The following is a 26925-nucleotide window of genomic DNA, read 5'->3' as shown; positions in this document are numbered from 1 at the left end:
TCACAGTCAAAAACGTATGTCGGGATCTGGCAAGATTAAGGGGTTATGATCCTTTCCTGTATTGTACGTCGGATCATATTAGGTTTTCACTTTCCTGCGGTACCGCAGGAAGTTCTGTTAAGACCATCTCATGTACATACCACGAGTGGCCGGTTCTGAATTGGTACCAGTTCGAGCTTAACTGTTTTATGATCTAGAAATTGTTAATCTTCACTCCCCTGAAACCAGGAGGTGATGCGAATATGACCCGACGTATCTAGGGATCATGGCCCTCGTTCTCTTTAGTATTTAACCTGGAGGAACTTGAGCATCCATTGTCACCAATGGTGCACAGACTTGTCCATTAAATCTATTACGTCGGCATTCTGCTATCATGTCAGATCTCATCATTCGAAGTGAACTGTGGCCGCTAATTTCCACATAAATTATTTGTTTGTTATGCTTTGGCTTAAACTTGATTCTTTAATTAAAATCCCTGTATTCCATGTTTATGTCCACAAAGTTCAGTTAATACCAGTTACACTGTATACATTTGTTACGTAATAGACGGACCCAGTCATCGAACAGGAACGTTTGTATAAAACTGTAGAAAAACAGGATACATTATTAATATGATTATTTAACACAGGTGAACTTATTTTCTAGCTAATTCAAAAGGTATGTAAATTGTAGTGAAATAATTCGAGTATAATTTGAACATGATCTTACCAAAAAAAAACATTATATGACGATGTATTTCACTACATGTAATAGACAGGTCTTTGGCGTATAATTCCAACTGCTACAACTGCAAACTTTTTAATGTAAATATAAAAATTCACTCTAAAGGATGTAACTTAACTTAACAAGCTAGAAAACATCTTGAGGTTTTTCCTTGGGATTATTTCAGAGAATTTATATCAAATAAGTATACATAAATCATTTCAAATCTCAATAACCCGTAAGAGGCTTTCTTATGACTGTGCAGGGTGTTCACATACGTAACCACGACAGGTCAGTATTGGGTCCTGACGTAAAAGGCCTCATGTAGGGAAAGTATCACACTCTCTGAACTATAAAGATCCATTGCAACAACTCTTTGAAGGGTTCGTATTTGGCCTGCTGCGATTTTTATCTTAGTCGACCGACTGTGCTGAACCTACCTAAACGATTTATTGTAGACAACTTTTACAAAAAGTATGTAAAATTTGGCATTATTGTCTTCGAAATCAATACTATTAAGGATCATAATGTAGAGCTGAATAGCTATCGTATCGTATGGAAATATGTAAAATTGTTGATAATTTTTGTAAATAATGTTTAGGCTCATTAATATTCGAACTCCAGTGTGGTTTAGCAAGTTTCTAATTTGTTAACATATGAGTGAACGAAATACAAAAACAAATTACCCTACCTCTTTGAAAGTCCAAAATTACAAAAACTAAACCTTTTTCGAATCAGGAAATTGATAAAACGAAAAATTGACTTCATTCTTTGTTGGATTTCTTGCAGAAAAGTGGCAGTTTAAGTCAGTTTTATTGTTTACAAGCCTCTTATTTGTATCATAACAAATGCCAATTAGCTGCACTTTTTGGAAACCTTTACTATCTTCACCTTTTTTGATGGCGTGTTTTAAGATTTATTTGTATTTTTGTTTAAATTTGTGAGTCAGTTGTGTTGTATGTCTGATGTATGTTTACACAGTTTAAGCTGCTGGATCCCAATTATTATCACATTAACCCATTATGTCTGTTTGGGTTGCTCACCAAATCATGATGTCAATATAACGGAACTATAAACAATTGTCATTCAAGTTGGAGGTTTATTTAGCTATTAGACCAGGTTTAGCACACTATTTTCTTCGAAAAATGCCTGTACCAAGTAGGAATATGGCAGCTGTTTTTCACTTGTTTCGTTGGTTTATAGCGTTTGATTTTGTCAGTTTTTTATGGGCTCCCCTTTTTTGAATTTGCCTTGGAGTTCAGTATTTTTGTTTTTAATTAACGTGCATCACTTTATCTTTGTTCATGACTAAATTTAATTACTAGTAACATATTTTTTTTAAACGCCCACCATTACGTTTTCTGGATTTGCACTTAAAAGATCTGAGCTATTACTAACCAAAATTTACATTTGTTTTAGTAGTAATTTGTTATCTTTTATCCTTTTGGGGATTATTATTTCATATGTATACTTACCCGAATGAAACTCCTAAATATATTATGAATTGTAGTTATATGACACTGCACGGATTTTAAACAGTCCAACATTTTGATAATATCTTCTTCGGTGTATTTGTTGTTGGAAACATATCGTATTTTCCGAATAATGTCTATCGGAATGCCTTTTCAGGACGGAAAACATCGTGATTGCGTTTAAATTACTAGAATAAATGTGATGAATAGATTAATAGATACTTTCCTTTATGACTTGATTTGTAGAACTTTGTTATGCCTAAAAAAAAAATGTTCTCTCCTGAAAAAAATGTCATCGACTTAAATAACGATCTGGTTATCAAAATAAAAGTAAGAATTGCATGCGTCTTTTTTTTTGTTTTAATGGGGTGTAAAAACCTTGACCGAAGCATATTTTGAATGAGTCGTGTAAAACAAATAACCAACAAATGTTTAAAAAAATATTCATGAAGAACGTCTATAAAAATGAATTGATAATGCATTTGAACAAAACATCAAATTAAATCTAAAGTACACTAGAAGAATATAGAAAGACAGATGCCTTCTAAAACATTTAATCGTCTGAATCTTCTGATAATGCCCCTTCTCAAAAAAACAAACCCAAACAAAACAAAAACAAAAACAAAAACAAAAAACATAAAGAAAATACAAAAAAAAAACAACAAAAAAATGAAATAATTGATAAAATGACAAAACAAAACAGAAGAGTGACATTGACAGCAATTGTCTATATATGTCCCACTGACGAAAACTGGAAAACTTTTCAGGATACAGACTTTTAGTGTTGATTATGCTTGGATAGATGTTGTTAAATGAATAAAAATCATTTACAAAAAAATAATCATTTCAATTTAATTTAAGTAGCTGTGATCCATGCCGAAAGGGGATGCCTGTTTGAATGTGTTGGGTGTATACATTATCTTATCTTAATGGGAAGTTACACCAAATGACCTTGTTCAAAGACGAGAAAAGGGTTCAGGTGGCTGAGTGGTCGAAGTAGTTCATATAATGTATCACTAGCCTGCCAACAATTAGGTTGTGAGTTCGAATCCTACAAGTGGCTGGTGCGTTCGACTCTAATCTTAATTGATTAGAATTGCCAGTTTTCCAGCCGAATGACGGTGGTTCTTTCTCGGATTTTTTGCTGTCTTCACTTATAAAAACTGTCCAATAGTGCTGTAAGTAGTAGAGAATTGATAAGAAGTAGTGGATTCGTAAACGATAATCAACGAGCGACTTTAGTCGCAAGTTGATTATCGTTTCCGAATCCACTGCTTATTATCAATTCTCTAGCTTAACCCATTTCTAGTAAAACGACTGTCTGTTTTACGTTTTGACAATGAATCAACGATATTTCATAAAAATAGTTTAGTATTTTGTCTTTTTTATTCTATAATAGCTGGAAATGATTATATCCACACGGTTCGCATCTATAATTAGACATTTGACAAGTTAACATAAGTTTAAGATAACTTAAATGGGGTGTTAGCTCCCCTTTTTAACACCAGATTTTAGTTTTGTATATACATATTTCATTTAATGTTTAATCATTACAAATTATTTATATTGAATAGATTTTGGTATATTTAATTTATTCAAAAAGACATATATTAATATACAGAATTTATTTATCTTGTTTTGAAAAGTTAAAAAATTTAATTACCAAAATTTAGAACCTTCAAAATTTATATATATAATATTTAGCAACATGTTTTGGTTAATTGAAGACTAAACACCGTTAAGCCGTTCTTAGTCAAAAAAATATTGATAAGGTAGATGCCATAAATCTGCCATTTCATAATGCTCAAATTCATGTTGCTTTCCTAAAGTGTTAAAATTACGATTGTGCTTACGATTTAAATTGAACAATTATATTCAAATCTGTGTAAACTGTTTCCGTTTCATTAAGTTACGATTATTTTAACGTTATAATTTCATTTGGCATATATCGTTCACCGGTAAATAAACTAGTTTTATCTGAGGTACGCATTCTGAATCCCCATCATAATTGCTCTTGCTACGGATGTACAATGAATAATTATCTTGATTTCATAAACTTACCATCAAGCTGTTCATAGCTGTGATCGTCTAGTCGTTGGTAACGAATGTCATAACGGTGATATTAACAGTGCAAAGTTCGAACCTTGTATCCGGAATTAAATTTTTTCATTGTAATTTTTTTATCGATAAAAATAGTTTTAATCTTAGAGGTATTATATACTTCATTTTCATGTAAAGGCGAAGATTTTGTTTCTGGTTTTACAGTCAAAGAAGTAGTTTTACGGTCGTAGCTTATATATCACACTTTACTCAAATTAGAGTCTGTTCAATGTTGACGTGATATAAATAAATTTGAAAAGAACATGAACAAATCCAGACATAGTATATATATTTTGTTAGATAACAAAAGCGAATTATCTATGAGATAGTAATACAGTTTATTGACATGTATTGACAGTTGTGCGCTTTAAGAGTGTTATTTAAATAATGATTTATGTGAGCACTCGTGGTAAAGTGGTATCATGCATAAACTGAAGACTCTACTGATTATGAAGAAAATACGCGCGAGTTCGAACCCTTCATATGCCACTCGTTTTTGAGAGGATAAAAAATCGTAAGTTAAAAGTTTACAGTTATAAAATAAGTTAACGAAGTAGTCAGTGGATTCTTGAAAAATAATCCACTGTAAGAACAATAGAATGACGTCAGAGAAATGGGTTAAGCATTGATAAACACCAACACACTATCATTCAATTAAAGACGGAAGGGGGCTCGTGAAGAAAATTATTTGCCCCTACCTAATAGGCTCTTGATTGACTGTGACAAAATAAAAGTATCCGTTTGTTTACTCAACCTACCCTGTAAGGTTGTCATGTTACCAATCAATTATGTGATAACTGTGGATCAAATATGTAAACTATACATAAAGTAACCAACAATCAATTAATCTCACACATTACTGTCTGATTAATTATTGTTTGGTTAACGTCATGTTGCTCACATTACTGTGATACATACTTTGTCTACACTTCTCTATTTTTTCTTTGTCCATTTGCTTTAGTTGCATAATTTGTTTATAGTTGTGGTATAGAAAACTTACATGTTAGCCTAACCTTGGCGCAAACCTTACTATCTTCCTTCTTAAAATGTATCTGTTCACCTTAACTAGTACATCTTTTTTATATGTATTTCTACATCATGCTGGGCAAGAAAGTTCTCATACAATAGATACATGAAAGGTTATCAATTTGAGCAACTATTAGCTATTGGTCTAACAGAGTTTACAAATTTTCAGTTTCAGGTCAATTTTTCTTGTAATTTTTTGGGGCAGTACCGACCACTGTATGAACTGAAGTGCAAGTCTTTGAAAGTGAAAATTTCTCTTTAACTTTGGCAAACAAGTATGCTGACAGAATACAAACAGAACCTGCATCTACTAACAGCTTGCACTTCTGCGCATTTAATTTCAGCTTCTACATAAAAGCTTGAGCCAAATATTCTATTTGAATAAACTTAATTCTTCTTTTCATTTTCATCTTTTTCTAGTTTAATTTGTCCAGAAACACTGTTATTTTCAATAGCATTTAACCTCTCTACACCAGCTTTAACTTCAGTAAATAAGATGTTCCCATTTTTCTTTTTCAGTTAATTAACCTGTTGTCATTTTCTCTGGTCATTTTTCAGTTTGGACCGACTTCCCGACCTTGAACTCGCTTCCTAGTTTAAATTGCAAACTGACCTTATATGTGCCTGAATGCTCCAATGGTCATTAAATTGTGGCTGTAAATATTTACACCAGTTCCGTACATGCCCTTTTTCATTATAGTGATAGCATCTTATTCTTCTAGTTTAACCATAATGCGTCTGTATATCATATATACCCTGATTTGGAACATTTATCTCAACCATTTTAGGGGCTGATTTCAGCTACCCTATTTTCCTTCTTGAGTAATTTTTCAAGCTTTACATTTTATTATTTTGAAATATCATTCATAATCAAATTTTCAGGCTTACTATTCTCTTCTTTTAAACTTAAAGTTTGTAAAGCGAAAGTGCTCAGTTTGTTTTCTTTCTCATTAGATTTTAATGTTTAACTAGAAGGACCTAACAAATTCACTAGCAAAAACAATAGCATTAATTGATGTTTGAGGGTGATGCAATTGAACTCGGATGGATATCTGCTGTGCTTTCTCATTATTTATTCCATGTGGAAACTTGTTGAAAGTGAACTATGTCATCGACCCATTCTGTCTTGTTTCCGTCCAGGTGCAAAATAAACATTTGTATCTATATAAGGATTATAATTTCCCTGTCTAGTACTAATCATTGGAGTGTTTGTAAACATAGGGTACTAGTATTTGAAAACATAAAAGTTTTACACTTTTGAGGGTCACGACCGAATGGTGTACAATTATATGGGTTTCCTTGTGTACATTGAGACATTGGATATCTTTTGTTCTGACTACAAACAGGTATCTCCTGCGTTGGTCCTTCAATTGTTTCGTTCTTATTCACTCTTGGCTTTTAAATATTAGGCTTTCTTTTAGCGTTCATGGTGAAGTTAAATCCAGAAAATCGTTTCATACGCATGAAATGTATAAAGTATTGTTTCAATTTTGTTCGGTGTATCTTGCCCCAGGTATATTGTCATGCATTGTACTGTATAATCTGGTTTGTAATGTTTCGGTGTGTAATGCTCAATGTTTGACAATATCGGTAATTCGCGTTTGTAACAAGTCGATCTTCTTAAATCATATCGTTTCAAAATATTGAACTCATTCAATTCATGCTTTTTGTATAAAAGATACATTTTCATTTGGTTGCGTAATGCTCATTGTTTTACAGTGTAGGTAATTTACGCTCATTACCAACCGGCTTTCTCCATTCATATCTTTTCGACATTATAAACTCATTGTTATTTTGTTTTTGCATGTGTTTTACGTTTTCATGATGCCCTTGTATCTTATAGTCATAATCGGAATGCCTTACAGGACTGAACAGAGGAGCATCTGATTCAACTCTATACATATAATTTTGTTTATGTACGTTTTCCGTATTTTCATTTTTTGTTTGTTTTTCACGGAAAAGCTTCCTCTCAAATTCTGTTTCTGAATCTGAATCTAAACTCCGGAAACTAACTTGCGGCTATGTAATATATTGGATTTGATTTTGTTATATTGTATCTTTTTTGTCATTTACTTCATTAATAAAAATACAAGGTTTCGATGTACGCATACTTTTTATTGGATTGTCCGTGACCCTAAAGTCCTCATCGCTACACCTATTATCTGCATTATCTGCATTGTCTTCCTATCTATAAGATAAATCATTCGTGAGTCGCCCATTTTCTTTACTTTTACCCGAACCATACAAATAGTCATCACTCGTCTTCGTACACCTCTAATGATTCCCATTTTTTTTATTTTTTTTTATAATTTTAAAAGTCATGAATTAGCTAAGTTGCATTAAAACCTCCGCATTCACCTCGCGGGACCAAAATTTAGCGAGAACAATTCTGCTGGGGATTCAGCGATGCAGACCACAGCTACTATTAGCTTATTGACTCAATGACGATGGATGCCAAATGAAATCACACTAAATAATATAAAGTTAATGAAATGAAACCAGTATAGACAATACATATTATGAAATTATTATCCAATTAAACTTTTAGTATGTAAATTGCCAAATAAATAGAAACGGGGCAACAAAAAGAATGATAGGCATAAAGTAAAATAACAAAAATGCCGAACTCTAAGGAAAATTCAAAATGGAAAGTCCCTTATCAAAAAATGAAAAGCTCAAACACAAACAAATAGAAAACAACTGTGATATTCCTGACTTGGTGTAGGCATTTCCTTATGTAGAAAATGGTGAAATGAACCTGGTTATTTAGCTAGCTAAACCTCTCACTTGTATGACAGTCGCATAGAATTATATCATATTGACAACATTTAGTGAGCTGTGGCAGTTGCGCTTACCTTTATTGATGTTTTCAACATTTTCTTTTTGAGTTATTACAAATTTACTGTGTAGGTTGGTAGAACTGTCTTTGTGCTGATAGTTGTTTTGTCAGCCATCACATTGGTAAATGTCTCAGTGTAACATACAAAATGGTTTGATATTGACTGCTTTGAGCAATACGTTAATCAGGTTAATGAAACAAAAACAATTATTTGAACAAATATGTGTGTTTGAGAGAGAGAGAGAGAGAGAGAGAGAGAGAGAGAGAGAGAGAGAGAGAGAGAGACAAAGAAAGAGATGTCGCATAACGTCCAATGGCATATATATCTTTTTAATCATTCATGTGACATTTACATTTCCCTATATATTGCAGCTTTATAGTGTTGAAGTTATTTGGAAATGTCAGCTAAGCGACAACGACCAGCTAATGAAAATCCCAAACCAGGTAGGTTTGTATGTGTGCATAGAAATGATTGCGAAGCGTTTGCAAACAACAACAAAAATAAAATAGTATGGGGTGGCTTATCTGTTTTTAAGCTATAATAGATTAAACGGTACCAATTTTTCTGCACCAGATACGAATTTCGACAATCAATGTCTCTTTCGTGATGCCGGAGGCCAAAATGTTTGAAAATCTAAAGCTTATAAAAATGATGAAAAGTATAAACCAAACAAGACAAAAAAAGTGAGGCCAAAGCCCGGCAAGGAATCAGATCTTTGCATAAGGGAGATATATTCTTTGAGATATAACTCAAGCAATAGACTGGGGGTCATAATGTTATAATGTAATAACCACTTGTACGTGTCGAGAAATATTTGCTCAAAACTGCTTTTCTTGACGAAACTAGTGCAGTTAAGCTAAGTAGCTCATATTAAAAATATCTCTACATCTACTGAAATAACAATAAGGAAGCAGAAACTGTAGATCTTAAATATGACATTTTATCGAAATTAAAATGACAACCATCATCAAATTTTTATGCCGTTAAAATGACAGTAAAAATCCAATCCAGTGTTCAAATAGTCTGAAGAAAAAAACAATAATTGTATTCTGACTATAATAAAAAAAACAAACTTTGACTTTACAGAGTTGTCTATATTAAAAATGAATGCAAATGACAGAATTATACTAAATTTGTTAAAAATAGACTAATAGTCATGAAGTTTGAAAAAAAATAAAAATTAAAAGATGGGTTAATGTCTAAAACAAACTGGAATGTTCAAATAAATAGTATTCTACTAACATTGTAGTGAAACAAGCCCGGAGAGAGTATGACACGCCAACCTGGGAAAAACAGTTTCCAGTGAACGGACAAGGGATCTTAGTTTTCAACAAAGACACCAATATCCCTTTCTTAATCTCAGTGGAAAATGAAGAGGGAGTTTATAGGCTTTCCGTTCAAATTGAAAGAGACCACGTCGTGTTCATTAAGAGCAAAGGAGAAGAAAACGAGCAACTTTCTGAGATCCATACAAATGGATGTGGCATAGAACAAGGCAAGATTTCATATTGGTACAGTTATGACCGAGACAATCTCGTTCTCAAGTATGGAAAGGGGTACCGAATGGAGGAAACAACAATTTTAACTCACGACTTTCTTATAAATGCAGTTTCAGAGGAAGAAAAGGAAGAAATAAGGAAAGATTTGTATCCCCACTTCAATGCAGAGGAAAAGAAGTACATCAGAAAGTATGAATTAATACCCAATAAATCAAAGGGTTAGTAGAAAAGCAATGGACTAGGAATTGTAAGGGCTGTATTTGGCACATTTTTGAGATTTTATATTTTTAAAATATTTTCACTTTAATGTCATTTTTAGATTGATAAATGTACAAGAATCATAATAGATTAATACATTTTTTGTGGAAGTTTTGTGGAACTATTAGTTTCTTTTGGAATTTAATAGACAAGAATATAACAAAAATGCTTCAAAATTTAATTACAGTATTGAAGGTTTCGTAGATTTTCATTGTTCTGAATGTCATCCCTTGTGTGACTCACAACAGTACTCGTACCTCAACTTTATATTTGAGATGTATGGTGCTGCGTTGACAAAAATATATTCGCGGGACAGGCTTTCAATTTATTGCCATTTAATTGTCAGTAGAAAAAAACAGCAATGATGATTTTTAAGATTTTGCAGAAAAATCCCTGAAGCATCATGCAATCGTGATGTCAAAGTTAGAAAAAGAACGGTAATAAAACATGTTTTGCCTATAATATTAACCTCTTGTAAAGAGAAAATAGATGAAAAAAATGTAACGACTTTTTTAAAATATGGACTAACCGGGCACCTCTCGTCAAAGTTCTTATTTGTATTTGTCTTAAATTCTTTGGAATTCTTCCAGAACGCGTTAACTGGCATCATAAAAAGAAACCTCTACAACACTCTGCATACTTTTGACATATAAATGATAAATAAAATCTCAGAATAACGATACTTGAAAAGACATTGTGCTATTCTTAATTTCAGTTTGATATTTTATATTTGCAAATTCTTTTGTTTTGACTTTCAAGTAAGTGTCCTTTGTGTTGGACATTTGACCTTAAAATCGAAGTTGTAAAATTACGATTCTTTGAATCTCTGAAAGTGTATTATACACTGTATTATTTCGGGAAAAGGTCAATAGAAGCATTCATATACTAGTACTCGAAAAATTCACGCAAACATATTTAATCTCAGAATGACCTTATTTATCCAAATACAAGTATTTCTATAAAATGTCTATTAATGTAAGTATATATAGATGGCCGCATTTTCTTTGATATTTTTACTTTCGTTTGTGTATTAAAATGGCTTTATATCACATTTTGGAAATAAAAACATTCTAAGGATATATAATACTTACAAAACTACAAATAATGTGTGGTAATATACATTTATCCATTATACTAAACTACCTCTTATATTTATTTTAAGCTTCGCTTTCGCGTCATATTCACACGAAAAAAACCGGTAACACTCGCAAAACCAGAGCAATTTGCTCGTACAAACACGGTACCAGCCGGACACTATACTAAGTTTGTTACTTCTCTTTATTTTAAAAATTTACATTACGCTTATTTAGTAAGTTTAAACTGCCAAAAATATGAGCTCTACTAACTGCAACTGTGGTCTCTAAATAAAGTCATATGAAACAAGTTTCTTATAATTCTAATGTTATCGAAATTATTGAACCAGTGCATATATACTACATCGCAAGCTAACAACCTTTTGAGTTTGTTTCAGAAGTTTACAGAATCGTGACATTGATACGCAATCAATACAGAGCACATGGATCACGTGACAAATAAGTGAATTGATAGAACCATGATTTTTTTTTTATTTTCAATGTGTTCCCATTTGTTTATTCAACTTTTCCTTAATAGTTGTTAAATGATTTATTGTATCAAATTTGTTCTTTAAGAATCGGATATTTAAGAGATAACTGTATTGTACGCGGAGACAGGTAAACGGATATTTGCGACAATAAAACTACCGATGGACGTTTGCAAAGCTTCAAATACAACACAGTTATCTCAATTCTAATGCAAAATAAATAAATTATTCAATTTTATTCATCTTTTTGTTGTAAAATATTCATTTTAAGAAAATTCCTCGAAATGATGTCATCTTCTTTGGCACATAAACTAGTTGACGTCATAGGTATGCTTCCGGTATCAAACGTAAACACCGGTCGTTTTCTTGCTTCTTGTCCGCCCCAGAATATAACAAATTTGATTATTAGAAGATTTTTAGGTGCAAAATGTGGGGTTTTTTTTGTTTATCATTGGAGACATTACATCGTTCATCACGATTTTCCCCTCGCACTTGTACTGTTCGGTGGACAAAGATCTAAAAGGATGTTTCGTGAGTTATATTTCCCCATATCAGTTGGAAAGCAGGTCACGGTTTGACCCCAAGTCTATCAGCAACAATAGAGTCACGTGACCGTGAAAATTCAGTAAAACTACAGATGAGACAAACCTCACTTTTACTCACTAAAATACCACTGTCATGGTAAAAACTTATTGATAAAAATAATCTTGAATATACATAGTTTTAACTCGTCAAAACTTACACATCAAATCAAAGTCCTTTATTCTTTATTTTATCTTCAAACTTGAAGTTTGTGTGAAAATTGTCCATGCTGAGCTGATCGAAAAATCTAAATATTTTCGAGGAAACTAAAAATGATGGGCTGAATTTAAATTTAATAAAGCATCTCATTAAGACAAACACTCGATATGAATATCTAGGCAATACAGTTTTGGATACGCAAGTTATGTTCAACACGAAGCGGTGGTTTTTTGCCGATTTGTGCAAGTGGTTATCTCCCCTTGATACCACCAGTCAAAAATAAAAAAACACCAAAATGAATAAAAGGAGTTTATTTTACAAAAATCAAGAAGAAAATAAAAGAAAGTCGATTAACAACTATGTTATTATAATATTTAGAAGAGATACTTCCCTACTTTTCAGAGAAGGATTACAGGTAAAAATTAAAAGACAAAAAAATGGTAAAAATTAGATCTAGAAACCTAGCTGAACTGATATAAATTAGCTCTGGCTGATGACATTTACTTTCAGTTTGCAATTTTTATAATGGGATATGGGATCACTCCTAATGGATTTTTTTAACTACTTCTAACAATGTTTAATGCAATAAAACATACTGTATACAATTTAAATAATCTTTCTGAAAAAAAATAGTACTGACCATTTTATATATTTTATATTTTAATAAAGTTGGACCAAGAGTCAAAATTTAGTTTCTTCAAAGTAAAAAAGTCTTTTAACTCAAGCCTATGTTTCTCAGTTGAACAGTACAGTACAGCCTAGAAAATATCCTACAGAAAAAGGAAAAGTTTACCAAAAAAATGACAAAAATTCTGTAAAAAAAAAATGCTTAAAATTATAAGTGAAAGTGACATAATTTTGAATTTTAAAATCATTATTATTGTAAAATTCAACTATTAGATTAGCTAGCACAGTAGCCTTTGTTCAATTTCTCAGGGTGTTTTATAGATTATGAAAGTAAACTATTTGAAAAAAAATGGGGCTTCTTCTCAATCTCTTCAGGTTGCTGTATCTGCTGCTTTACATATTTATTAACAAAGTATTGTATATTTTATCTGAATAATTGGATATTAATCTCAGAAATGAAAGTTGGTATGACAAATCTTGTGCATTTTACTTTAATAATGATCAATGATGATTAAATTTGACAAGAACTTGCCATTTGAATAAATTCAATTTTGTAAGAGAATTCATCTCTATGAATAATTTCTTGTTTGACTTGAAAAGCTAGTGTTTGCTCTTATTAATGTAGCTTACTTAGCAAAGAGATAATTAATAAGCAAGGTTTTTAACTTATAAAATATAAATATAATTAACTGACCTTCATTTCCTTTTTTCATATGTTTTTTCCTTCAGAAATTTTCTTTGCAATGCATTTTCTATTGCTATTTTTGTGCTTTTGTTTATATATACAGTAGGCCATCATTAATTTGTCATATTTGCATCCAGTATAAATGAAATTTTCATAGACCTATACTATAGTTTCAAACGCCATAAAGAAGAACTTTGTTTGTTGTTTCACTTGTCCAATGTGTAAATTTTCACTATGCACATGACCCTGACACATATTTTGTAAACGTTATATGACGTATGTTGAAAAAGAAAACAATGTCACCGTCAATTTGTGTAGGGGATCAAAAAGGGTTTTAATTACTTTAAAATGGAGGTATCGTACGGAATTGTGAAAAACAACAATTTTTAATCACAATTTCATTCATATCTATAATAAAATCAGTATTTTAGAGTACTTTGGAAACAGGTACAATGAAAAGAAGTTGAACTTTACTGTTTTGAAGTAGAAACGCAGCCAGAACCAGGTACAAATTGACATGACTGGTGGTCACCAAAATTGATGTATAATAGTAAAAAATGATGGCTTCAAAATTGTGTAGAAATTTGAAATAGTTTCCCCGGATTCATTTAAGATTATTACCGTTCTCTTCCGTATTTGGATACGCAAACGTCAAGTTATGAAAAATCGATGTTTTTGGCGAACAAAAAAGATGGCTGAAATTTTTTAGAACGGACAGGATAAAATAATAGCAATAACAAGCTATTTTTGATAATGTTTGTATGACTTATTTAATCTATATTGGTCGCAAAACCTTCAAATTTTAAAATTCAATTATAATAAAAGCATGACAAGTTGAAATAAATACTTTAAACGTCAATCTTTTAGCCGATTGATTTGGCGGACTTTTTGACGTCACGGACGACTGTAGCGCCACCTAATTAATTCCCCCTGCTATTGTTGCTGATAGAGCTTGACAACAACGGACGTTTCCAAGGACTTGCTTTCCAACTGATATAGCTATATAAATTCGGAAGGGCCCTCTTATTATTTGTTCTGTAAATATATATATGTATAATGATAGTTACAAATAGTATAAATATACCACCGAACAGTGTTAATCAAAGAAATTAAGCAGTTATTAACGAAAATATTAGAACCGAACCTAAAAACAAAGAAACAGAAAAATAAACAAACATGTAAATATATAGCTAGTAGCGCAACCCATCCACATTTTTGGCGGTAACTAGAAATCATGCAGGTAAAAAGGTGTGCTCGATTTGGATTTGTCATTCGTCAAGCGTCAATGTGATATGATAATAAATATGGCATATAAAAATATGATATGAATACATGTATAACATAGAAAATAATAACCATAATAAACACAAGAAATATTTCATGTGATGACACTAGCGTCGGTGCAACCATCGTCTACAAAGAAAAGGGAACAAGATGATTACAATGCAGTGGCGGATCCAGAAATTTTCATAAGTGGGGCCCACTGACTGCCTAAGAAGGGGCCCCGCTCCAGTCATGCTTCAGTGATTTCTTATATAATCAACCCCTTAATCCGCCTCTGCAATGTTTCACTGGGGGAGGATATTTCCGGAGACAGATACATTTTACAGTATATATAGCAAAACATTTCACAGCATTGACATATTTTTGGCATCTTTAAACATTTCTATTAAAGTAAAGGATATAAATTTTGCATGCTTGTGCTTGTGTGCATGTGTAAACACCATTAATCTTATATGGGTCTTTGTTAAGAAATCAAGGCTTAAAATTAATTGCATCATAGTTAAGCCAATAAAATGTTGGCCTTTTGAGGTGTGGCAGAAAACACCACAAGGCAACCAATGGGTCTCCAACGCAGCTGGCCCCTAAACCAATAATGTAAAAAATCTTATTTTGACAGTTCAGATTTTAATATAAGCGTGCTATGGAAATACATATACAGGTGCATGTACATAGAAAACACAATTAAAACAAAAGAAACGTGTATTGTATAGGTTATAAGGGAGCTACCCTTTGATATTTATTGGCTGGGGGGGGGGGGGGGTGAAATTTGAAAAAAAAGCAGGACAGGAGTTTTGAGTTAAAAAAAGGCAGGATGAGCAACTTGGTAAAAAAAAGGAAGGTAGGATGACAATTTATGTAAAAAAAAGTCAGGATAAACTAATACAAAAAAGGCAGGACCAAATAGAGTGAAAAAATAAAAAAGGCAGAACAGAGATTACAACTTAAAAAATTCAGGACAAGATTTTTCATAATAGCACCAAACCCCACCCCCATCATCACCACCACTACCACCACCACAAAAATCACAAATGGTAGCTCCCTAGTTATATACTGCGTTTGGAGAGTCATTTAAAAACTTTTATAAATTATTAAATATTATATCAATTTGAGCACATTAAATCTAATAACACAACACTGTTAAATTCAGATTGTATTGTAAAACTTGCTCATCGTTTGACTTAAAAGCTTTACTATGCTTTGATATTCCAAAATATGAGCGATCACTTCTCACAAAAATAAGAATAAGTGCACAATCACTTGCTATTGAAACGGGGTGATACAGTTTACCAATAACTTTAGCAACTTAAAGTTTCTGCAAATTTTGCGGAGATAAAGCAGAATATGGTGTGCACTTCCTTTTATAATGTCCCCTATATAAAAACCTTCGGGAGAATTTAAGTTTTCAAAAATTGGTTAAAGATGATGTTATGAAATCAGTAACATTTAAGGAATGACTGTAATATGTTTTCTGTCTATGAAGAAATAACATCAAAAATGTGGAACACACCGAATAACCAGCGTAGCGGGTTATTTTAAAGTGTGCACCACATTTTTCATGTTATTTCGAATAGACAGAAAAAATATTAGTCATAACTTATAATTTAATTCTAATTTCCATTTTAAGCCGGAGTAAATCACGTTGATGACATCACGGTCATCACGGTCACATGACAAAATTATGTCTATGAGCTGATAGACAAACATTGGCAGCCACTCAGGAGACGCGTTTCATCCAAATTTAAATTATATTTAATTAATCAAAATAAGTTGACTGATGCCAACCGAATTTGTAAAAATATGAGATAAGCCTTTGAATATAAAAAAGGAGGTGTGGTATGATTGCCAATGAGACAACTATCCAAGTGGATGTAAACAATTACAAGCAATCGAACGGCCTTCAACAATGAGAAAAACCCAATTTGAAGTTAAAAACTATGCTTTGTGTCAGTTAGGCTAGCATAAGTAATGGAAGTACCGTACAAAAAATATACTTGTAGTTATATTTACAGCATATAATTAATTTTCTCTTATTATGCATTATGTTTTGTTTACATTTTTTGTCATAGATATAAGAAGATGTGGTATGAGTGCCAATGAGACAACTCTCCATCCAAGTCAAAATTTATAAAAGTAAACCATTATAGGTCACAGTACGGTCTTTAACACGGAGCCTTGGCTCACACCGAACAGTAAGCTATAAAGGGCCGTAAAAAATTACTAGTGTAAAACCATTCAAACGGGAATCTATGTTGTACACTTGGATTACGGAACGTCATATTTTATATATATATATATATATATATATATATATGTGTGTGTGTGCTTTATCCAATAAAATATTTGATTTGATTTAAGATAACCAACCGAAAATATGTAAAACTGACATGAAATTTTGTAAAGTATAGTGCTGTTTTGCAAAAACTGAACGTTTTCTTTCAACCACTGCAAAGTGCTTGACGTTAGCTAATTGAAAAGCGCGAAACTTCCTAAGAACGTGACGTGAACACCATTATGACGTTATGTAATGTCAAATAAATAACGTTATTTTTTGAAAAAATAAACATCTTGACTTTATATCTTAGTAATTCTTCAATTATTTAAGTTAACATATTGTGATTCAAGATTGAATAACAATTTACTGTTTGTGTGATTTTTTACTGAAATTGTCCCGTTTCAGGGCAATGTTTTGATCACGTAAAGCTTTCTTAACGACAGCATGCATATTAATTAATTTGATGACAGTCTTGTACAACAAAACAATACTAATCAATTGAATGACAGATTAAGGAATGTGCATTATATTGCATTTTACCGAAAACACATGCATACTTAAATGAGACTGCCGTTTCATCTTCACTCTATTACTTTCGATTTTTTAAAACGTTTATATTTATGAACATAATGCATAATTAAACAGACTGAAGATCAAATTTTTGTTTTCATTTTTTGCTCGAAGCTTCCCTTTAATGTTGTTTATTCAGCATGTTCAGTAAAGCAGTCCAACTCAGTCAACCATTTGAAACAGAACAGGATGCGTTTTTAAAAACATTTTCTTCATTAACCCTCTTAATGCCAAAGCGACATATATGTCGTTTCAGTGTTGATGCCAAAACGACATATAAGTCGTTTGGGGGTTTGATGCCAAGGCGACATATATATGTCGTTTCAGCAATATTACAATAAGTATATATTATAAATCAAAACTTTGCAACCTATACTACACTAAATAATTAATGCGTTATAACATTGTTGACCATCGGTCATCTAAGTGTATTTTGGAGCAATGACGTAATATCCATGACGTCATTGTGACGTTATAATTATGGCACAAGTAAATTGAGTTTTCTTTCTTTGAAAAAAAAACCCGTCTTCCAGCGGCAAACGACAACGTTGGTTTTTATATTTGCATGCACGCACATGACACTGATGCTGACGATTTAAAGATCGACATAAGAGCTGGAAACACAAGATAATTGAACAACAAGACCGGGCCGCCCTTTTTTTGGCATTGTAACTTACCAGACTAACATAATATAAAACACTTTATTAACCGCATATCCGTCATATTCGTCAGGCTGTGTGTTGAAAAGTACTTTAGAAAGTTTCGCACATTACGTATGTTCGAATAGTAATGTTTATGTGTTTACCTTCTCAGTCCGAAACGGGAAATCGGTCCACCCATGACAGAATCATGGCCCAAGAGAACGCACAGTTAAGACTCGCTAAATATCAAAAGAATATTGAGATTTGGAGTTATGAAAATTTAGAAAAACACTAATTTTAAACATGGAACTCAACAGAAATTCCCTAACATTGTCGATAAAATACACACTGCCAATGCCTACAGTTTCTTATCTAAATTGAGTTCCTTTTATCCAAATGGTGTTTGACTGATAAGCGACAAATACTTTACTTTAATTTGATAAACAAAATTTCGTATTTATTAGTTTTCGATAATTGAAATTTAACCATATTTTTAACTCCTTTTGATGTTTCAAAGTGTTCTTTATTATTGCTAGCTGAGTTCCTGTCGTGAAGGAGGAAAGGTTTAATTCCATTTTTTACAAACATATATTTCGTGAACTTCGACTGTTTTATTTGTGTGAACACCGCAGGAAAAATATTTTACAAACATTTTAGAATGAAATCGTGTCATTAAACATTATATGGTGCATTATTGACGGACAATTTCAGTCGGCTTCACATAGTTGATAGAAGAAATATTTAATTCAAATTTTAAGTAAAGCTATTTTAAAACTGAATTTACGATTAAGTAATTGCATGTCATTTAGTTCAGCGACCAATATTTTATACTTATAATATAAAAATAAGGGAATGTGGTATAACTGCAAATGAGACAACAATAAACCAAAGTTGAAAAGAAGTGGATGTCAGCAGTATTGCAGGCAACCGTACGGCCTTCAACGATGAGAAAAACAATACCACTAGTCGCCTATAGAAGGCCCCGAAATGAAAAAATGTGAAATAATTCAATTGAGAAAATTAATGACCTAATTCATAATACTACATAAGGTCTTATTAAATATAGATTAGACTGTAGTGAAAAACCTCATCTCTAATACTATATGGCTTATTCATACTCATGTTCAAGTATAACACACAAGTTTTTAATCATTTATTGAAAAAAAAAATGAAAGTTACTGAATTTTTTTGACATTATTTTGGTATTTTTAGCCATGCATGCACCATCTGTATCCAGCTTGAAATTTTAAAGCCTGAGGGACCAGTATTTTTTATTTGAAGTCTGACTTTTCCGGATTTAACAGAAGCTAGGGATTTGAATTTCACTAAACAGATACCACAGACCTGGTCATGAAATATTCATAAATAAATTAAGAGAATAAACTGATGAAACAATATGTTCTCCGAGTGTTCGAAATTCATTTTTGTAATTTAACTTAAAAGGATCTTGTCGATAATCGTACTTCTCTGTGCTATGATTCACATTAAAAAATACAAAATGAACACCCAATGTCTATGCATTCGTTAGAAGAGAACACGAAAAGATATATAAGAGGAGACACCCTCTACTGGCACAATTTTTTTTACACAAAACCAGCAGCGGTTATTACGGCCTCTAAAATCTGGAACTATTTTTGACCATTTGATTCGGTTAATGATGTAAAATATACCATTTAGAAATGATATAAGTTGTTTTGCAGATGAAGAATACAAGGAGTATGGGTACTTAAATTATTTTCGATAATAGTTACGGGCAATACTTTCTTTCATACTGTTTTTTATTTGCTGTATGTTTTTGAAATTGAGGTTGTTCTACAGAAATTTACACAAAATGAATCTTGTTACCTTCAATACCCCATCTCCAAGATAAAAAGAAGTGGTTTAGGCCTACATCAAAAGACACAATAAATTAAAAAAAATCATGACAAACAGAGGTTGACAAACATTCAATACGCAATCACATCTATATAACTTCATATACTAATAGTCCCGTGTCGAGACAAGTTAAGATAAATTTAAGCCCGTCTTTTGAATTTATCCCTAAACATTAAATGCAAGAAAAAAATGTTCTTACATGTAATATAAAAAAAAAAGACTACTGCTCACATGGTTTATGTATAGAGACAGCACAGGACAATGTTGCTAGGTTAAAATATCACGACATTACTCGCCTTCTTTTTTATCAGTAATTGTTAAATCAAAATGTTACTTATAGAAAAATAAAAGTTCTTGAACATGGGGAAAAACGATTATAACTGACCTTTCATTACCCTTTTAGAAGAAATTATGTACAACTCCTTTTTATACAGTGGCCGAGAAGTATTTTTCACGAACAACTTTTGGCTATATATTACATTTTTTAAATATGAATTTTATATAGTTATTTCTTATTGGATTTCAATCAACTAATAGAAAAAAAATTATCACAAATCTAATATGTTTATAAGTAATATTTATCCTTGGACAATTATCTTTTACTGGTGATATAAACAATAATTTTTCATCCCGAAGTTTGTCATATATTTTACCCAAATTAGTTTGCAAAATATTAATATCAATGTTCACATCAGTAGAAAACAAAAACAATCGAAGATAAAACCCTAAAATATCTTTTTAAAAACTGTTATGATATGAAAATATATAGCCAAAATTGTAGGTGGCAAATACGTATTGCATAATACTTTACAATATTCCCTTGCAATTAAAAAAAGAACTTTTAATAATTGGTCTTGCGTTTTGGAGAATTATATCAGTCGAAAATTGAAATGGGTAAAGTAATTAACACGTAAATTGCACAAATTCAACAGTATTTTCAAAAATTTATCAGTTAACTTTACATTCATGAGTCTCCTTGGTCCATCAAGAAGCAAATTTGTATGGAAAGATTTTAATCGGTCAATTTAGCATTATCAAAATGATCTCCTGGTCACCGCTATTGTGAATGCCGGTCGCGTAGAAAAACAACTTTATAAATCAATATGAGAAAAAAAAAAACGCCAAAAAGACGACGTCAAAAGAATTTGGTACTGGCGACGTCAAATTGTCATTGCCCATTGGCAACGTCGAAACGTTGATTTTTTTAATGTGGCATCAAGAGGGTTAATACTGTCTTTCGAAATCTTTTCAAACCATTTATTAAATCTTCAATACATTTATATTTAATTCTTTATCACTTCATTTATCATGTAGCACTACAATATTTAATGCAAAAAACATATTTGCAATATACCTGTACTCTTTTACAAATTGAAGTCATTTACGTTTTTAAATTAAGTTTGTTAGTATTTCATTTAAAATACTTTTATTTATTCATATTACAACATTACAATGCAGCTATCTGAGAACTTATTTAATATAGTGAAGTGTTGCGTGAGATTTAGCTTTTAAGTCAGTAAGATATTCCGATTTCAGCGATCTGTTGAAACATATGTTTTAAGTAAAACTACTTATATTATCTGTTCTAATTGATAAACAAGAGTATTTTAATAATTGTAATAGGCTTTTAAACTAGTTTTCAGTAGCTGCAATGTTCTGCGTGCCGATCTGGCGGGTTTTTTGTACCAATGGATTTTTACAGTTTTTTCTTATGTTGTGCAAGCTATGGGAGGAATGAGTGTTAACAAACATGTTCAACCCCGCAACATTCTGTATTTGACTGTCCCAAGTGTCCGTAGCCTTTAATTCAGGGGTTGCCGTTGGTTGATATCTGTCATACTTGTTTTTCGTTTATTGTTTTATCATAAATCAGGCCGTTGATTCTCTTGTTTAACTGTTTTACATTTTGTCATGCCGGAGCCTTTTATATATCATTATAAGGTAACATTTTTGCTCATCGTTGAAGGTCGTACAGTGACCTAAAGTTGGCCAAAGTTACATCTCTCTACGTCCTTTTGTCTCTGGTTGACAGTTGTCTCATTGGTGATCCTACCACATCTCCTTATTTATATAATATATGTACATAATACTTGACTTCGTTTCAGGTGGTATTACTGTTACGGAGGAAATGGTCGAGTTTGACAAGAATCCACTTATTTCAAATGTTTCGCCATTTGTTCTGGACAGTTCTTTTCTTCCTTGACGAAGGAGATTATATTTTCTCAGCTAGTCTTCCGCCTGCTTGCAGAGAATTATATGAAAATACTAAAGGATGTCATTTAAATTATCCGGAGGAGGTCGAAGGAGTCCTACTGTCAGACGCCATACGATACAGCATAGAAACAGAGGGTTGTCTTTTAAATAAAACGCTAAAAGATAAGACAGGAGAATTCGGAGGGGACGATATAAATGAGACTTATCTTCGAGTCACTCTTGGTGACAGTCTAGGAAAATCTCCGGGGATCCCGTATGTACTGGAAATATGGCCTAAGGGTCATTATAGTCCAATTCATAACCATGGTAACGCCAATGCTGTAATTAAAGTTCTTTTCGGCTCGATTCACATCATGAATTACAACAAACACGTATCTTCACCGGATGCAAAACCACTGAAAGAGTTTGATGCACGCGAAGGAGATGTCACGTGGATAAATCGAAACTGGTACCAAACACACAAGCTGATAAATACAAGTCAAGATTACTGCGCAACGATTCAGTGTTACAGCTACGACGCTGGTGATACCACTCATTGGCCGTATTTTGATTACATCAGCGAAAACTCAACCATTGAAGAATTTTTTCCAAATTCCGACTTTACATTTCGGGAAATGCGCGAAAAAGTCTTGATAGAATATAAACAATCACTTTTATAAATTTGTCAAGAACCGATGTTTGCAGGAAAAGTTAAGAAAGTCGAATTATAATCGTCTTCTTTCGTACTTTAAAAAGGCGCGTCTCCGTAAGTAAGCTTAAGTTTTGAATATTTAACTTGAACAGTAAATAATGCATTGTATTATAGTATAAAATTGGATAATCTATTTGATAATTAATTGTCTACAATGTAGTATATAATTATAACATAGCTTGTATAGCAATAAATTTATGGAAATATATGTGTCATGCGAGAGCTCTCAAATCGTACTTTCGTATTAAATTGACCTGTTGACACAATTTGTAATGCATTTCTGTAATTCAATTTTTACTTATTTTGTGTTATATCTCATCTCACTATTTTTAATATAAACCACCTTTGATAAGTATTTAGTATGACGATAAATTTTCACTTCTGTATTCGTACTCTGAACAACAAATTTATTAATTTTGTAAAAAATGTTTACTTCCGTACTCCTAACAACAAAATTATTATATTTAAATTTACCTATGTACGTTGTTTTATTTTACGCCATTTTGTCCCAGGTTAGAGATGTCTTTTTGACTTTGTTCCTACATCTTTTTATAACTACTTGTAACGTCTATGTTATATAGGCACCTACGTTTTATATTGTATTTATATTGTGTCATAGATCAAACTAACTCGTTCAGTGAACGTTTCCTTGTTTTTGTTTAAATGTCTTTTTGATCGAGTTAAGCCATTTCAGTTGATATTTTATAGTGCGTCTTTTTATGTTGTAATGTTACACTACTGTCTCAGGTTAGGGTGAAGGTTGGCACCTGTTTAAACGTTTAAACCCGCTGAATTATTATGCACCTGTCCTAAGTCAGGAGCCTGTTGTTCAGTGGTTGTCGTTTGTTGGTGTGGTTCATAAGTGTTTCTCGTTTTTTATATAGATTAGACCGTTGGTTTTCCTGTTTGAATTGTTTTACACTAGTCATTTTTGGGGCCCTTTATAGCTTGCTGTTCGGTGTGAGCCAAGGCTCCGTGTTGAAGGCTTACTTTGACCTATAATTGTTAACTTTTTATACATTGTGACTTGGATGGAGAGTTGTCTCATTGGCACTTATACCACATCTTCTTATTTACATGTATATAAGTTCACTTGGCAGTCAAAATGGACTCAAGTTAAGCATATTTACTCGATAAATGACGTTGTTACTGGTACCAAGTTGGTTGCGGTTTTAGACTAGAACCAGACTGGAATGATTATTATTTCTCTGTACCGAGAAAGAAATATAATTTGTCATCATGACATGTATGATATACAGAAGTTCTTGCGCAGATATTTATAACATAAAAGACATTCATGAATACGTCCGTCACCATACCATTTTCAACGCTAAAGTGCAAGGTCTAAATCAACTTAAGTCTTAACAAATGAACACAAATGTTAAATTCTGAAGAGCAAAAGAATTAGACATTGTCAAAAATAAGTTCTGTTTAAGGGATATAACCAAATTTGGAAACAAGTCAGTCACTAATATCAAGTACGATAATGACCTCTCTCCATACGGATTCACTTGATAATTTTCCATTTGCAATAAGGCAAAAAATCAAAAACACACGCTGATCTTTAACGAGGCAGTTTCAATCATTGAATCGATGTTTGCTGTAACTCGTTTAAAGCCTTTTTCTGTGAAGAAAAAGGAAAGTATGCTAGATACACTTACTGGAAATGTGAGGATATGATTGAAGCTTTAAATTTAAAATTTCTCCTAGATAACATATATGTACGTTTCGGCGATAAAGTGTATCGTCAGGTAGTAGGTATTCCTATGGGCACTAACAGCGCCCCTTTAATAGCAGATTTATTCCTGTATTGCTATGAATCTCAGTTTATGACCAAACTCAGTAGAGACACATCATTGTTACATTTACCGTTATCTGGATGATATTTTTTCGTTAAATAATCCAGAGTTCTCTAAATATACTACCGAAATTTACCCAAAAGAACTTACTTTAACTAAATCTAACATAAACAGCAGCAGTTGTCCTTTTCTAGATTTAGACATTTCAATTTCTAAAGGGAAACTCCATACTAAAATTTCCACAAAAGAGACGATTTTTCATTCCCTATTGTTAATTTTCCTTTTTTAGACGGCGATGTGCCTTTGGCTCCATCATACGGTGTTTATATATTCCAACTCGTTCGGTATGCCCGTGTGTTTAGTGATGTCATAGATTTTAACGAACGTAATCAATGCATCACTGGTAAATTATTAAGTCAGGGATTTCGTTACCATAAATTACTTAAAACTTTTACTAAATTCTTTCATAGATACAAAGATTTAATTAGTAAATTTGGCTGTACCTGTAGAAAACTTATTAAAAATGGTATTTCACATCCTAAATTTTATGGTAATATTGTACTTAAAGCGCGGAAATCATTATGTGATCCGTGTAAACTCATCGAACCTTTAAACAAACTTATTAGTAAGGGTTATCTTACCAATGTTGTAATTAGATCTCTGAATATAGTTTACATTGGCACTAATATCGATTTTGTCATTAGCAAATTAAAACAAAACTAAATTTGTATTTTTTTTCAAACGGGATGTAAAGAGACACACACACGTTCATTTTTATCTATAAAGAAGTCACTCCTAACTATCCTACTACCTGTCGATCGTTTATTTTTGGCATTGCACAAGTCATGTCTTCTTTGACTGTTCATGACGTTAAAATACTAAATCCCTGGGATGTATTTTAGTTGATTTTAGTCTCTGATGCATGATTTTTTATTATTAATTGTTTTGGCTTTTAACTAGCTGTCAGTTATTGCGAATACTCTCAAATCGTACTTTCTTTTTAATTTGACCTGTTGATACTGTAGGTAATGCCTTTTTGTTATTTAATGTTAACATGGATCTTGTCTATATACCAGCTTTGATTATTTGGTATTTAATTACTACAAATTTTCACTTCTTCGTACTATGAACATCAAAATTATTTAAGTTTTCCTTAAATGCTGTTCTTGGACCTGTACAGGAAGTTTTATCTAGCACTAATTGCATATTTTTATTGTTGATATTCACCCCATATGTACCAAGTGTTAGATTAGTTTTATTGATATTAAAGAAATTTCTTGGTATTCCTAAACGGAAGATTTTATACACACAGAAGAAGAAGTATACTTAACAACAAAATTATTTTCATTTACCTGTGTATAATATGACGCAGGTTTCTTCAAAAGTGATGATTTTCTATAAATTGTTTGAAATTTCACATCATTGATATCATACTTTAACTTTGTTTAAACCTGTTTATTTACTTTTGACTTTAATTATTTATCCCTTGTAATTTTTTATTAACTGTGTATTTGCATTCAGGTGTCACAGGTGAAATTTATTCGTTCATTATGTTTAAATTTACATTTTTTGATTGAGTTAAGCCTTCCAATTGATATTTTAAAGTGTGTTTTACTATGTTGTGATGTTATACTATTGTTTCAGAAAAGGGAGAAGGTTTGGTACCATTAAAACGTTTAATCCCGCTGCAAATTTTTGCACCTGTCCTAAGTCAGGAATCTGATTACATTAGTTGTCGTCTGTTTATGCAGTTCATACGTGTTTCTCGTTTCTCGTTTTTATATAGATTAGACCGTTGGTTTTTCCGTTTGAATGGTTTTACACTAGTAATTTTTTGGGGCCTTTTATAGCTTGCTGCTCCGTGTTGAAGGCCGTACCTTGACCTATAATGGTTTACTTTTATAAATTGTAACTTGGATGGAGAGTTGTCTCATTGGCACTCATACCACATCTTCCTATATCTATCAACAAAGATTTCAAAGGAACTCCGGCTTCAATCTTATACAAACTTAACCAAAATACAGAAACCATGAAACCAAATCTCCCTATCGATAACATAACGGTATTG

At 32.0% G+C, this 26925-nt stretch overlaps 1 pseudogene; it reads left to right on the top strand.

Moving 5' to 3' along the window:
• Window positions 1-534: 534 nt before the first annotated feature.
• Window positions 535-23535, top strand: LOC127726113 (uncharacterized; annotated as a pseudogene).
• The last annotated feature ends 3390 nt before the right edge of the window (window positions 23536-26925 follow it).

This window comes from Mytilus californianus, unplaced genomic scaffold (assembly GCF_021869535.1).
Source record: "Mytilus californianus isolate M0D057914Y unplaced genomic scaffold, xbMytCali1.0.p SCAF_16, whole genome shotgun sequence".
Classification (NCBI taxonomy): Eukaryota; Metazoa; Mollusca; class Bivalvia; order Mytilida; family Mytilidae; genus Mytilus; species Mytilus californianus.
The sequence above is the reverse complement of the archived record's forward strand: the minus strand, read 5'-3'. Positions and strand labels throughout refer to the sequence as shown.